This window comes from Balaenoptera musculus, chromosome 11, assembly GCF_009873245.2.
Source record: "Balaenoptera musculus isolate JJ_BM4_2016_0621 chromosome 11, mBalMus1.pri.v3, whole genome shotgun sequence".
In the NCBI taxonomy this organism is placed as follows: Eukaryota; Metazoa; Chordata; class Mammalia; order Artiodactyla; family Balaenopteridae; genus Balaenoptera; species Balaenoptera musculus.
This window is the reverse complement of record NC_045795.1, coordinates 30896586-30912430: the sequence shown is the minus strand read 5'-3', so window position 1 is coordinate 30912430 and position 15845 is coordinate 30896586.

The following is a 15845-nucleotide window of genomic DNA, read 5'->3' as shown; positions in this document are numbered from 1 at the left end:
GGACCAAATCATCTAATGTCCCTTTTGTGGCTCAAAGGCCTGATGGAAGCTTGGGGGTAATTATGTGATGAGATCCCGAGCAGGTGTCCAGTGGGACCGAGGAAGGGGGTCTGTGCAGAGGGCCGTCTGCAGCAAAGAAGCATCTGGCACCTTTCTGTCCTGCCCAGGTCATCAAACTGGGGAGCTTCCCAGGGGATGGAGGACAGAACTCACAGCACTCAGGTGGTTTATTGCTCAGCCTTCCCAGAGGCCCACGAGTAGGACACGTGGTGTATGTGGTCATGACGGAGCACTGAACTGGGAGTCTGAAGATCTGGGCTCCAGACCCCCGTCCTATCAACTGGCTGTGTGACCTTAGGAATCACTTCACCCCTCCTGATCCCCTCATTAGTGAAAAAAAAGAAGAAAATGAGGGATGACCCTTGTTCTCCCTTGGGAGGCGGTTTGTGACAGCCAAATAAGATGACACCTGGGAAAGTGCTACGAAATGGAAGGCACTGTTGCTTCTGTCATCTCTCCCAGATCCTCACAGCCAGTTTTCCTTCTATGTATACCCAGCCTGGACTAGGTTCCCTCTGACCTCCACACATTCTTGTCTTGTACTCGTAAACCAGACTTTCATTGAGAAAAGAAAGACTGACTCCAGCTACATATGAGTTTGTGGATTCCTTCATTCCATAAATATTTGTTGAATGCCTGGTGTTGGGGACACAAGGTCCCTGCTTTCATAAAAGTCGTTTTTGGTGAGAGGAGACTATAAAATAGTCAATTAACAAGATAGTAGTTGAATGATATAAAGAAAGTAAAATAGTGTGATGTGGCAGAGGCTGAGTGGAGGGGAGCTTCGGGCAGTCAGGGAGGGACGCCGAGGAGGGGACACTGAGCTGAGATATGAAGACAGGAGGGAGCAACCACGTGCTGTCTGTAGGCAGGTAGGCGTGGCAGCAGGAAGTTACTGAGAAGATTCCAGAAGCTCAGTTCAGAAGTAATGGGGTCTTGGATTAGGGATGTTGCTGTGGAGATGGAGAGAAGTAGATGAATAAGGGGACATTTTTTGGCTTGATGTATTGGCTATGAGGTTTGGGGATAGAGGATGATTGAGGATGACGCCTTACATTTTGAATTCAAGCACCCGGGTGGACGTTGGGGCCCTTTGCTGAAACTGGGAAGAACAAGTTTCTGGCATAAATTTGGTAAAGAGTTATCACGGACCACGTGGAGTTTGAATCGGATATCCAAATGAAGATGTCATGTAGGCAGTGGATATATCAGTTTGATGCTCATAGGAGAAGCCAGGGCTGGGGATATCAATGTGGGAGTTGCTGGCAAAGATATGGTGTTCAAAGCCATAAGACCACAGATGGTCCTCGACTTACGATGGCTCGACTTATGATGGCTTGACTTTAGGATGGTGCGAAAGCAATACACATCCAGTAGAACCTGTACTTTGAACTTCGATCTTTTCCCAGGCCAGGGGTATGCCGTACCATCCTCTCTGGTGATGCTGGGCAGCCGCTTCGAGCCACAGCTCCCAGTCAGCCTCGCAGTCACACGGGTAAACAACCGATACAACCACTCTATACCCAGACAACCATGCTGTTTTTCACTTTCAGTACCGTATTCAATACATTACATGAGATATTCGACCCTTTATTTTTTATTTTTTACTTTTTTAAATTTATTAATTAATTTATTTATGGCTGTGTTGTGTCTTCATTTCTGTGCGAGGGCTTTCTCTAGTTGTGGCAAGCGGGGGCCACTCTTCATCACGGTGCGCGGGCCTCTCACTATCGCGGCCTCTCTTGTTGCAGAGCACAGGCTCCAGACGCGCAGGCTCAGTAATTGTGGCTCGCAGGCTCAGTAATTGTGGCTCACAGGCCCAGTTGCCCCGTGGCATGTGCGATCCTCCCAGACCAGGGCTCGAACCCGTGCCCCCCGCATCGGCAGGCGGACTCCCAACCACTGCGCCACCAGGGAAGCCCTCGACCCTTTATTATAACACTGGCTTTGTGTTAGATGAGTCTGCTCAACTGTGGGCTAACATAAGCATTCTGAGCACGTTTAAGGTACGTTAGGCTAAGCTATGGTGTTTGGTAGGTTAGGTGTATTAAATGCATTTTTCACTTACAGTATTTTCAACTTAATAATGGGTTTATTGGGATGTAACCCCATCGTAAGTCTAGCAAGATCTGTAGGTGTGATCTCTAGGGAGACACTGTGGATGGAAAAGATCAAGGACCAAGTTTTGGGCTTGCCAACAGTAAATGTGTGATCAGAGGAGGAGAAACCAGCCAGGAGACTGAGAAGGAATAGCTCCCGGGGGTCGGGGGAAAGCCAGGCAAGGATGGCATCGCTGACGTCAAGAGAAGAGAGTATGGAAAAGGGGGGAGTGGTCAGCTGGGCCGCTAGCTGCTGAGAGGCTAAGGAGAGGAGTGGCACTGAACTTGGCAGTGTGGGGTCACTGATGACCACAACGGCAAGGGGTGAGACTTGGAGAACAGGTTTTGACATGGGGGGAACCAGAGCGCATGCCGTTGGGGAGGAAGCTGTAGGCCAACCACAGATGGGAGGTACAGGAGGCTCTTGACCCAAGTTGAGCCAATTGGATTGTCCATCCGGAGCCTGAGGATTCAATGCAGTGACTCCAGCTGATGGGTTGGTGCCTCTGGGTCCGGAGTGGCTGGTTTTGTCTAAGAGGGCAGTGTTTCACCATTCTCTTCGCTTAGGGAAGGATCCTGGGCTGTTCAGTCCCATGTAAAGGAAGGTGCTGGGAGCCTTCACTTCCATACTCTACCCCCTTCTGTGTGTCACTTCCGTTTGGGGAGCTCATGTGTGTCCTGCCCCATTACAGTAGATGCAATTAGGATGGGCTGAGCAGTGTCTTGGGGCATTACGCGGGCTGGAAGGCTGCTACCAATGGAGATACTTGACTTATAATGAGACTCCCCACTGGGATTCCAGGCAGGCGATAGGACCCAGGAGTCTTCAGGTGCTGGCTTGGCTGCCTCTAGGTAATGAGCCCACTTCCATCCTCTTACCCTGGACCCTGCCGATTTCCCTTTGTCCCATCTGTTTCCCAGCCTGTAGATCAGTTAATCTCTGGGACCTGGTGGTCTCTTTCCTCTCCTAATCGTCAAGGCCATCAGTCTAGCCCATGGCATAAGAGCTCTTCAGGATTTTGCCTTTTGTGTTTCCTAAATCTGGTTTTTAGAGTGCAACAGACTCTTTTGCTCCCACAATAGCTTGGCTCTTGCCAATCAAAAACCCTGGCTTTCAGCACTAATGTTTTTGCTATTAATGTCAGAAGTCTGTTTTCCAAAAACGGGCATTGATGGTTTCTGTCTGTTTCCCTTCCTTTTAGCTTAACTTAACAGCCCCAATACTCCGAGACAATGGATGTCACTGACTGAATAGGATCCGGTCCAAGGAAAGCAAATTGTTCAGCATGTTATCCCACCATACAAGGGAGAGAGCACTGGTGGGCAGAGCTGGCAGAGAGAAGTTGTTGTGTTTCTACAGCCAACTCGGTCCCAGTGGCCGTCCCCCGTAAGGTCTGCCCTAGCTACTGCCCTGACTCCTCATTACCAAACCCCCTTTTCCTTCAGCCAGTTTGAGAGAATGTTTACTTTTTTCCCACCTGAGGTAGTGTGAAGGGTCCAGGAGCTCATTTGGCTGGAATGGGTGCCAACCAGGCTGGTGAGCACACAAATACTTTTCATGGGTGGGGTGTGGCCAGGGCTGGATGGACACAAATTATTCTCCCTCTCAGAGACAAATGAGACCTCACTCCTACCTCTTCCGCCAAAGGCACGTGTGATTTCAATGAGCAGGCCTTGAATTCCGCCATCTTTCTGGTTTACATTTCTGTTTCTTTCATGAGGTCAAGATCTTAGAGCACAAGGGCTACGTCTAGTGATCAATGCCACAGTAGATGCTCAAGAAATGTTCAGTAAATGAGTGATTTATTGTCCTTTCTGGAGAGAGTCCTTTACTCCGGGTTTGGTCCATACAGAGAGCATTCAGCATCACACTGGTGACCAGGAGCCAGCTCTCTAATCCACGTAACGTGTCACTCTTGGTGGTCTTTGGTCTGAGACCTCTAATCTCATGCTGTACCATGAAAGCATCCTGTCCTTCAAACCCTCTCCTTCTCTCCTCAACTACTCCCCACCCTCCAGTCAAACCCTTTTCAAAACCCTTTTATTGTGGAAATTTTCAAATGTAGAAGTAGGCAGAATAGTATAATGAATCTCAAAGTACCCATCTTCCAATTTCAACAGTTATTGATATTTTTCTAATCTTTCATCTATTTTTCACTTTTTTTTTTCTAAAGCATTTTAAAACAGATCCCATATGCATTGTTTTCATTTACTGCTGTAACAAATTACCAAAACCTTAGTGGCTTAAAACAATACAAATTAATTATTTTATAGGTGTTGGCAGGGCTGTGTTTCTTTCTGGAGGCTCTCGGGGGAAATCTGTTTCCTTGCCTTTTCCAGCTCCTAGAAGCTTCCCATATTCTTGAGTTCTGGCCTCCTTCCTCCAACACTTAATGTGATTAGACTGGACCCATTCAGGCTATCCTTCCATCTAAAGATCCTTAACTCAGTCATATCTGCAAAATCCCCTTCGCCTTGTAAAGTAACATATTCACAGGCTCCAGGGATTAGAATGCGGACATTTTGGGGGGCTATTATTCTGCCTGTCACACAGGGACATCATTTAATTTCACCCTGAATAATTCAGTGTCCATCTCTAATGCTTAAGGTATATCTCTGTGACATCATATTTTAAAAGTTTAAAATTGTATCTTTAAAATCAGTAATAGCCAGCCCATGTTCAAAGCTTCCTGATTTGTTACAGTTGGTTTGTTCTAATCCAACCAAGATCGACACATGGCACTTGGTTTTTATATCGCCCAAGTTTCTTTTTTTCCATTCTTTGAAACCTCCCCTACCTACCACCCCCGACCTTTTTAATTTTATTTTTTATAATTATTAATATAATTATGGGTGGGACTTCACCCATAACCATGTGAGCCAATTCTCATAATAAATTTCCTCTTACATAGCTACATATACTGGGTTGACCAAAAAGTTCATTCAGATTTTTCCGTAAGATCCTATGGCACGAACTTTTCGGCCAATCCAATGTATCCTATTGATTTTGTTTCTCTGGACAACCCTGACTAATAATACACACATGACATACTAGGTGTAGAATTTTTGGTATTTACCTTGAACTGTATTCTCTGAGCTTCCTGGATCCGTGGTTTTGTGTTGTCATTGATTTTTCAAAAACTTTGGCTGTTATTACTTCAAACATATTTCTGTTCTGTTCTTGCTTTATTCTCCTTCTTGTATTCCAATTATGCATATGTTACACCTCTTGAAGTTGTCCCCCAGTCCATGGATATTCTATTCACCTCTTCATTTTCTTTCTTTCTATTTTGATTCAATTTATTTAAACTGAAAAATGAAAACAAAAACAGTTCCCCTCTTTCTCCCAGCCCCCCACCCCACCTCTGGCAACCACAAATTTGTCGTCTGTATCTTTGATATCTGTAAACTTTTTTTTTTTTTGGCCATGCCACACTGCACGTGGCATCTTAGTTCCCTGACCAGGGATTGAACTCGTGCCCCCTCAGTGGAAGCGCAGAGTCTTAACCACTGGACCACCAGGGAAGTCCCTCTATAAGCTTTTTTATTTTAAAGATTCCATATAGATAGAAGAGAGATCATATGGTATTTTTATTATTTGTCTTTCTCTGTCTGACTTATTATTGTGCTTATTTCACTTAGTATAAATGCCCTTGAGGTCCATCCATGTTGTTGCAAGTGGCAAGATTTTGTATTTTTTATGGCTGACTAATATTCCGTTCTCTCTCTACACACCACGGTTTCTTTATCCATTCGTTCATCGATGGACACTTTGGTTGTTTCCTTCCCTACTTTTTTAGCGTCATCTATTTGGTGGAGAAATCAGGTTATTTGACCTGAAGGAGGTCCCACATTTTCAATTTGGTTGTTTTCCCTGATTTTTTCCTCTGTCTGTTGGACTTCCTGTACACCGGTAGTTAGATCTACAGACTCAGGTTCAAGTTTGTTTGGTGATACTTCATAGGGGTACATCACATCATGAAACACACCATGTTCAGCTGTCCCACCTTTAGTGATGCTAAGATTGACTGGGGGGTTGAGGTGGTGCCAGCCTGACTCTTCCATCATAAAGCTCCCCATCAACGTTTTACCCAATGATTTTGGCAGCCTTCAATGATTGTTGCTAGATACATTATTTCACTGAGTTTCAAAATGGTGATTTTTATACTTCTATAAGTCTTGCATTTATTACCTGGAATTCTTCTACAAAGAAAAACTTTCCCCTAACAACAATTTGGTTATACCAAAATGCAGCAAAGATGGGATAAATGGTTAATTCCTCCCAATTTTTTTTTTTGGTAGTGTATATATGTCCATACCACTCTCTCACCCTGTCTCATCTTATCCCTCCCCCTCCCCATATCCTCAAGTCCATTCTCTAGTAGGTCTGTGTCTTTATTCCCATCTTGCCACTAGGTTCTTCATGACCTTTTTTTTTTTTTTCTTAGATTCCATATGTATGTGTTAGCATACTGTATTTGTTTTTCTCTTTCTGACTTACTTCACTCTGTATGACAGACTCTAACTCCATCCACCTCACTACAAATACCTCCATTTTGTTTCTTTTTATGGCTAATATTCCATTGTATATATGTGCCACATCTTCTTTATCCATTCATCCGATGATGGACACTTAGGTTGCTTCCATGTTCTGGCTATTGTAAATAGAGCTGCAATGAACATTTTGGTACATGACTCTTTTTGAATTATGGTTTTCTCAGGGTATATGCCCAGTAGTGGGATTGCTGGGTCATATGGTAGTTCTATTTTTAGTTTTTTAAGGAACCTCCATACTGTTCTCCATAGTGGCTGTATCAATTTACATTCCCACCAACAGTGCAAGAGTGTTCCCTTTTCTCCACACCCTCTCCAGCATTTATTGTTTCTAGATTTTTTGATGATGGCCATTCTGACCGGTGTGAGATTGTAGTTTTGATTTGCATTTCTCTAATGATTAATGGTGTTGAGGATTCTTTCATGTGTCTGTTGGCAATCTGTATATCTTCTTTGGAGAAATGTCTATTTAGGTCTTCTGCCCATTTTTGGATTGGGTTGTTTGTTTTTTTGTTATTGAGCTGCATGAGCTGCTTGTAAATCTTGGAGATTAATCCTTTGTCAGTTGCTTCATTTGCAAATATTTTCTCCCATTCTGAGGGTTGTCTTTTGGTCTTGTTTATGGTTTCCTTTGCTGTGCAAAAGCTTTTAAGTTTCATTAGGTCCCAATTTTTAAAAGCAAATTTAAAAGCAAATTTCAGAGTTGGTGGCTCACTAACCTGCAGAGAGGTAACATGTGACTTTTTGTTTTAGAATTGTTTTAAGCTTGTGGCTAAAATGTATATATATATTTGATGTGTTTTGATCTTTTCAATGTTCAAATTATCCTTAGGCCAAGAGAAGCCCCTTCAAGAAGACTCTTTTATGTCCTCTGTTCTATTGAATAGATGCATTAAAATTAGTCTTTGGTTGTTTCCTTGCTATCTTGTGCAAGATATCCAAGGCTCATCTTGTATATCTCTTGCCTTAGACCTGGAATCAACCATTTCACCATGAATCTTTGGCTCCTTTATTGTGCTCACTAAATCAGATTTAGAGGCCACAAAACTAGGAACTTATTGCTACTGGGTTGTCACCTTCTAAGCCTTTTCAATGGTTAGAGAGAGCTAGGAAATATGTTATTTTTTAAGAGAAAAAAGAATTATGAACTCATATTAACTTTCCAATGTAACTTTAAATTATTAGAAGGCTACTGAATAAACATTAAGATTTCTTTACGGTTCTTTTTGTCCTGGGAATATATCTTACTAGGGATGTATAATCAGAATACTGTATTTAAAAAATGACCTGAAATATTGTTTTCTCTGTGTGGCTGTTTCACCATACAATATTCAATTAAGATTATTTCTTTCAGTTTGAGTACTTTTACATGTTCATTTATATGTTCAATCATACATCCCCTCAGCAGTTATTACTCTTTGGGACTTATCTTGTTCATTGTTAGGTTATTATTGACCTTCCCCCTTTAGCAGGTAAGCTGCACAAGAGGAAGGTCCCTTTCTATCTTGTTCACTGTTTACCTGCAGTACCTAGAATAATTCCTGGCACATAACACACCCACATAAGATGCCTACAATATGGTAATTGTTGACATATGAGAATACGTCATCCCAACCATGAGAATTAGGTATTATTATCCCCAATTAAAAGATGAGGAAATTAAGGCTCAAAGAGAATAATTACTCATGCAAGCCCTCACATGAAGTAACAAGTGGAGACTTGGGTGAGGTTGGGCTGGTGGATGAGATCCTGGACTTACAGTGATTCCAGATTTGGATTAATTCCACCACTTACAGAAACAGAGGCCCTAACTCTCTGTGTTCCTGGAAAAGGAAGCTATAGCAAGAGTCTTCCAGCAGATGCAGGAGGCAAGGCAGGCCTGGGTCACCTTGCCGCCCCACTCTCATAACCTAGGCCATAGTCAAAAACTTTCCCTCTTGGATTTGCAACCAGAAAAAGGACTTCTCCCCAGAGAGGTTCTTTGTGGTGGAAGGAGCACTGATGTGGAGTCGGAGACCTGCTTTAGAGATCTGGCTTCACGTGTCAGCTGTGTACCCCAGACAAGCCACGCAATCTCTGCGAACCTCGGTTTCCTCATTTGTAAGATGGGCTGATGGTCTCAGCTCTGACCACTTCCCAGGGCTGCTGTGGGATGAGCTGAGGCTGCAGGTGAGGAAGTACTGCGTCTATGAAAGGCTCTCTAGGTAGAAGGGGGGTATTGTCCCTCCCTCCATTCTCTTCCCCGGTGGCATTTAGTAGAAGCGTGTTCCCCTCTGTCAAAGGCTTTCAAAGAAGTTGGCAAGGGATACATTCACCCAGGAGACAGGCAAAACACTTTTCTGAAGGAAATCATCAAACGAAAAACAAAAAACAAACAAAAAACAGGGAGTGGATGGAACATTTGGCTTTTGGTGATTACTTAAAAGAATCTTCAGAATAAACCAGAAAGTTAGAGAGATGCTGATGAAAGCTGGATGTGGGGTCACAGTGGCACCACCTCAACTCCTGTGAGGTAGGAATTATCTCCTCCTTTTTATGGATGAGGAAACTGAAGCTCCAAGAGGTCAGGAGACATGCCCAAGGGTGGAGAGCTGACCAGGACCAGAGCCAGAACTCAAAGCCTGGAGGGAAGCTCTCACTACTTCACCTTGTCTCCATGTCCAGGAAAGTTCAGCAAACTCTGGTAGGCAGTAGGGCTGAGAGAATCACAGAGTGAATAGTCTACACTGAGACGAGCTTCACTTTACTTGGCTGAGCAAACACTGCAGAAGCTGCGTCCTTCCTGTGCCACGTGGCACAGTGCTTGACACATTGAGGGCTCGCGGAATAAAAGAGAAAAGGCTGTTTCAGAGGGTCCTGGATGATCTGCAGGAAGACGGAGTGATAGCCATGCTTGCAGACACTGGTAACAGCCATAGGAGCTCGTCCGGGGCCAGCAGTCATATTTGGCTTCATGGCCTTGAGGTCAAAGAGGATTCATGGTTTCAGAGGGAAGGAGAGAAGCCCAGAGGGAGTCAGTGAAAGGCCACGTGGATCCACTCTGGGAGGTGCGGTAACAAAGGCCACCCTTTTAGCTTCTCCATCCTAGGATCAGGTAAAAATGCTGATGATCCTCCTCCTGGTTCCATCACATCTGATCTCATGAGAGCTGGACCAACAGGAGAGGGGAGACCTGCTCCAGGTTTGGTTTCAGCACAGATTTATGACAATGCCCTCAGGCAAACCTACAACGCAACTCAACTATAACTGGACAAGACGCAAGATCACCTGTGAGCACTTTCTAAGCTCCTCAGGAAAAGGTCGAGCACTGAGGCCAGGTTCTATTATTTATTATTTATTTGCTTGTTAGTCTCCTGACAGTAGGGGGGATTTGCTGTTTGTTACTGTTTTTAACCTCTAGCTTTGCCTCCCTGACTCCTCAGAGCCCGCTTTTCTGTCTAGAACCACATGGAGATCTCCAGTTCATTCCATGGTTGAATCTGTGTGGTCTTAAACCCTTCTGCACCCCAGACTTCCATCTGTAAAATAAGAATAACAGTATCAATCTCAGAGCGTTGTTGTAAAGCTTAACTGAGAGGGCTTCCCTGGTGGGGCAGTGGTTACGAATCCACCTGCCAACACAGGACACGGGTTCGAGCCCTGGTCTGGGAAGATCCCACGTGCTGTGGAGCAACTAAGCCTGTGCACCACAACTACAGGGCCTGCGAGGCACTACTGAGCCCACACGTCGCAACTACTGACGCCTGTGCCTAGAGCCCATGCTCCGCAACAAGAGAAGTCACCGCAATGAGAAGCCCGTGCACCGCAACGAAGAGTAGCCCCCGCTCGCTGCAACTAGAGAAAGCCCACGAGGAGCAACAAAGACCCAATGCAGCCAAAAATAAAATAAATAAAATAAATTTATTAAAAAAAAGATGAAATGAGTTACAAATACATACACTTGCGTGTGTGTATATTTTAGATAAACTTATGTGGAACAGATGAGTACTTTTAGACAGCCTTCCCTCTCTGTTCACTGGAGAAAATTCTGTCCCATTCTCTGATTCCCTTTCCCATACTGTCATCAGAACACAAGATGACAAGGAGTCAGGTGGTACCTGGAACTTCTGATTCAGAAGTCTACACCTGAAGCCACAATAAGGAGAAATGTTTTCCTCTGGTTTGAAAGAAAGGGAAAAAGAATGATGACTGCAAGTGGCTGGAGTTTAATTATTATGTATAATTATATATTTATTATATACAAATACTTTTGTAACTTTAATTTTGCCCTAGAGGGGAATAAATGACTTAATTCTCTTTCCATTCTTTTCCTGATTGGAAGTTTTGCTCGTTGGCCTCCCTGCCTATTTATCTTATACAACATATCTCAGGTGATGAAACCTGGGAGAGGAGTGAGCAGCCTGGGTAAACTTGGGGCTTCTGTGGAGAGCAGCGAGCCATTGCTAGGGAGGCTGGAGGGAGTGTATTTGTTTAACATCCTTCCTCCTGCCTTGTCAAGTCCAATGGCATGTTATTTCCACTGGGTGGGAGCCAACGCCGAGTTCCTCCCTGTTGCGTCCAACCTTGAACATTGCTCTGCGATTATGTTTCATCCAGGGATTAGCAAAACGCAGAGGGGAAAAAAACCTGAGAAGGTGTTTGGCCCGGGGCTCAGTGCTGCGTTAGCACAATCCACAAGCATCCTCGGCTAACTGCAGAACAGCAACAAACAGACAGGCTCAGAAACTCGCAGGAGCGCTTCGTCTTAGGTTACTGTCAATGGTTTATTTATTGTGTCGAGCTTTTGTGTGTGTGTTTCTGTTGTTTGTTTTTTATAACCCCCCAAGGAGACGCCAAATAAACAAGCAGTTCGCACCCCCTCACCCTGGCTGTACCATTTCTCAGTGATCCGAACATCTGGGAGCAGAGACTGGGCAGTGAAGTATTCTTCTTTTTGGACTTGCCAAGTGTCATCATTCTGTCTTCAGCAAATCTTGAAGCGGCATTTTTCCTTTTATAAGGGGATACTGCTTCACTTAGCTGTTAAAAGCAGAAGACCCAGCGATTCCCAAAGAGACTCCTGAAAGATCAAGTTCTGCTACTGAAGTTCTGCTACGGGCAAAAGAGGCACAAAGGGGACATTTCTGAGTCAGCCTCACTCTGCCCGTGGCCGCCCCTCCAGGGCTTCAGGGGACCTGGGCTGCGGGCAGCGGATGATGTGTGAGGGGAAGGACAACGTCCTTCTGAGGATGCCTCGGCATCTCTTTTCTTCACCCCAGACCTGGCCCCTCTTGCTGTGGCTGCTGGTCTGGAGCACATGGCCCTTAGCGAAGGAGGCGTCAGAACGAACATGTGCCAGGGAGGAGGAGGAAGGAGGCCTTCCTCTGTGGGCCCAGGAGCGTGTGTGCCACAGCCTCTGCCCACCTCTCAGAACCCTAACCTTTTACAGCCCTTTTGGGGGGCCGGGGGTGGGGGAAGCAATACCTTAGCAGGTACTGAGCTGCCCCCAAGTTGCTACAGACCCAGGAGCTCCAGGTCAAGTTATCAAAACTCCGAGGCAAGGGGTTGTGTTGAAATGGTCTGCAGCACAGTTGGGGAGGTCACCAGCTGGTCCCATAAACGACTGCATAAGGGCTACAGTCTTGAGAAAACGTCAACGACCCTGAGATGTTGAGACAACATCAGGAGAAGGGGGAAAACATTCGTGGTGCCAGCGACAGGTCTGGGATTGGAATGTGTAGCCGGAGACTGAAGTGTGACTGTGGAAAGGTTCTGTAGTTTTGCCTTTGCAAGAAGGATGACAGTCTGGCAGGTTAATTTGGTAAATCCATAAATCAAGTATGGGATTTTGACTTTGAATCATTATATTTACTGTATATTAGTTTAACAGATTCCACAGAAAGAATTCACGTGTTACAATAATGTTTTATAAACATCAAGGGAACGTTGGCTTTCCTTTCAGATACCGCCTCGCATTCACTAATATTATATTATTCTTTTAATATTACAAACCCACCTGAGACCTGACCAGGACACCACCTGATGTGCCATTGTGTCCTCTGCCCAAGAGTGTGGCCCAGGATTCGAATTAGGTGACAAGGAGGCCGGAGCACATTCTCCTGTCCTGACAGACTTCTCTGAACTTCTTGCCACTTGCTAATTAAGCGACCGAGGGGACTCAGGTGAGCTGGAGGAAAGCCCTGTCTTTCTCCAACAGCTAGAACAAGGTGGCTGTTTTCTAAGACAAATGTGGGTAATGAACAGAAGAAAGGCCAGTGGGCCGATCAAGTTCTATAAGAAACACATGCAAGCAGTGCACCCTTCCATGACACAGGCTCATGGGGATGACAAACCGAGTGTGTGAGACATGTCCCGAGCAGGGGCCTGTGTGACCCCCGGAGCAGTGGTGGGAAGCACAGCTCAGCACAAACCACACGCGAGATGAGTTTCATTTCCCCTCTGGTGCATCTTGAGAGCGCGCTGGCAAACGAGCGAGTCTACCGTTTCTTGCTTCTCACCACCTGTGACATCACCGCCGAATAAGTCAGGGAATCACAACCACATTTCAAAGAATCATTCAGTTTTCTCATTAAGAATTCTATAGGAATTTTTCTTTTTTTTCCCACAGCAACAGCCTTGCCAAAACAATGTTAAAAATAGACCTGGTAATACCTTTCACATTGGTAGGCAGCCATGAATGTTTTACAGCGTATATGTCCGGCAGATGTACATAACTTTAGAATTAGGCACTGAATTTTACACAGTAACATAGAGGACATATATTTGCCAAAAGGACTTTTTAAAAAATGAAGCAAAAAGCAAACCTTGGGCTTGGTTTACCTAAGGGAAGCAAAACCTGTTAGCTGCTTCATTTTCTTGTAGGGAAGTGCTTGTTCAATGCAGAGAGTATTTACGGGTAAATGTATGTGTAAAAAAATTCAAAAGTGGTTAAAACTGGATATTTTGACTCATCAGCTCATATGGTAAGTTCCCCAAATTCAAGGGTCTGAATCCTGGCTCTCAAAGTATAGAATTTATTTTTGAGACAAGAGGCATCATATGCTTGTCTGTGCCTGCACTGCTTGGGAAAGGGACACGGTTTGGGTTAAGTTGCAAAGTGGTTAGGGTCAAAGGGCCCCCTGCTGAGAAAATATACTGAGTCTGATGGCTTGGAATCTTTCAGCAAGATCAGGTCTAATGAGAAACTACCTAAAAAGAGGTAATGAAGTAAAATATAATGATTAGAAAATGTAACTTACATTAGTAAGTATTTGAGGAGTGTCCTTTGTGAGTGCCAAATAAACCACTGGCTTCCACAGAAAGGGCTGAAAAATGGGCTAAGCTGGCCTCTAAAGAATCTTCCTGCTTGACATTTTGGAAGTATGGGAAATATGCCTCCACACATTTGGAGGATGGAGACATGGATGTTTCCTGAGTTCTCTACTTTTTGCCAGTAGTTGGAACTGATCAATAGATGATAAAGAATTGATGGCTTTATAAACAGAGCTCTTAAATGTAACTATCAGAACTTTCTGATCAGCCTTAGCTGGAACTTTTTAATCTCTAGAAGTATATCCACCAGTGAAAGTTTTCTTGCAACACTGTAGATGGAGATTAACACTCTTCTTCCCCCCAGGCTCTAAAAATTATTTTGGCCAAAATGTTTAAGTCAGGGGTTTCAGGTAGCTTAAATGAGCTTAAATGAGCTTAAATGAGTCATTAAGAATTTTGCTGCTTCAAGTAGGCATATTTTTTCCTAGTAGACATAATGACATAACAGTAATAAAAATGTAATATTCAAGTAATTGCTGTAATGTAATTATAGTTTGGTCATCAAGTAAGATTAGAGGTCTGGGATGGCTGTTTGGTGGGTGTGTTTTTCGGTGTCTGAATGTAGTCTTCGAGGTGCCTGTCCCATCTCCCTGGAATGCTCGTGCAGTTCATCACATAACCAGGTAGCCAGGAGCCCAGCTGGGCCAGCAATATCTAGGGGTTCTGTTTACCCCACCTGCCCTCTCTGGACACCAGCATCCTGCCTGCCACAGACACCTAACCATCACAGTAACTGGAAACAGTGTTTCTGGTCTTATACAGACAACAAAAGGAGAAGTAAAGAAGGTCAGAACCCTCCCTAGGGGAGGGACCAGATGTAGTTCAGTGGCCAGCCTGGAACAGCCACCTCTCTGCCCACCCAGTGCTGTAGCTCTGGGGCTCCCTCTAATGCAAGTGCGGGGGATGAGGGGGGGTGGGTTCTGCTCCTTTATGTCTCTGCTGTGCTGTGGGGTTAGCCTGATCTGGCTTTTGGAGGGGAGAACAATTTCAATAGGTCTGAACAAAAAGAGCGGGATTAGGCATTTACCCAAAGTGTATCTTATCAAAGGATTTGTCATCATTGGAGGTATTCTTTGAACTGCTATACATGAATTTCTGTCTGTATTTCTTATTTAATGGCGTGACCTCAAGAAAGACAAAATTCAAGCAAAAGAAATGCTTAACATTTGTGAACCAAAACAATAAAAAAAATTAATTAACAATATTTACAAGGAACAACTGAAAGAACATCAGATTTGTTGTTGTTGTAGTTACTAGTTTTCCTTTGTAACTAATAGGTAATTTGTGGGGAGATAATTTGAGACTATGTAAATTTCTACTCCTTATCAGTCTTTCTCCCCCACTGATGATCTTTTAATGCCATAACTCTAGCTATATTTATTAGCTGGCCTTCTATGGCAAAGAAGAGCTTTCACTTTCTCCCTTATGTATTTACTTGTTTATATTGTATGAACTCAAAATTATTTATCTTATTCTATGCATGATAACCCATTACTATAATCAAATTTTCCCAGATTTAGCCAGTGGGAGCCTCTTCAAGCTCCCATTTTTGATATTTCCCTGTGGTTCTTTGAGCAACTCTTTATTTTCTGGTGAATGAGGATGTTCCAGGCTAATTTTTCAAGGCCTCTTTCCCTGCCCCAGTCCTGGAATCAGCTGTTTTTCCAAGGAGCCTGAATATCAGTGGAGAATACTTAGAAACTAAGATCTGGGTACTAGATGCGAAAGAGTATCACTTTTTAAGTGTGTAAAATTTATTTCCAGTGTGATTGGTCAGTTTGGAAGAATTCAGGGTGTCTATAAAGAGCTGAGTATCCAGAG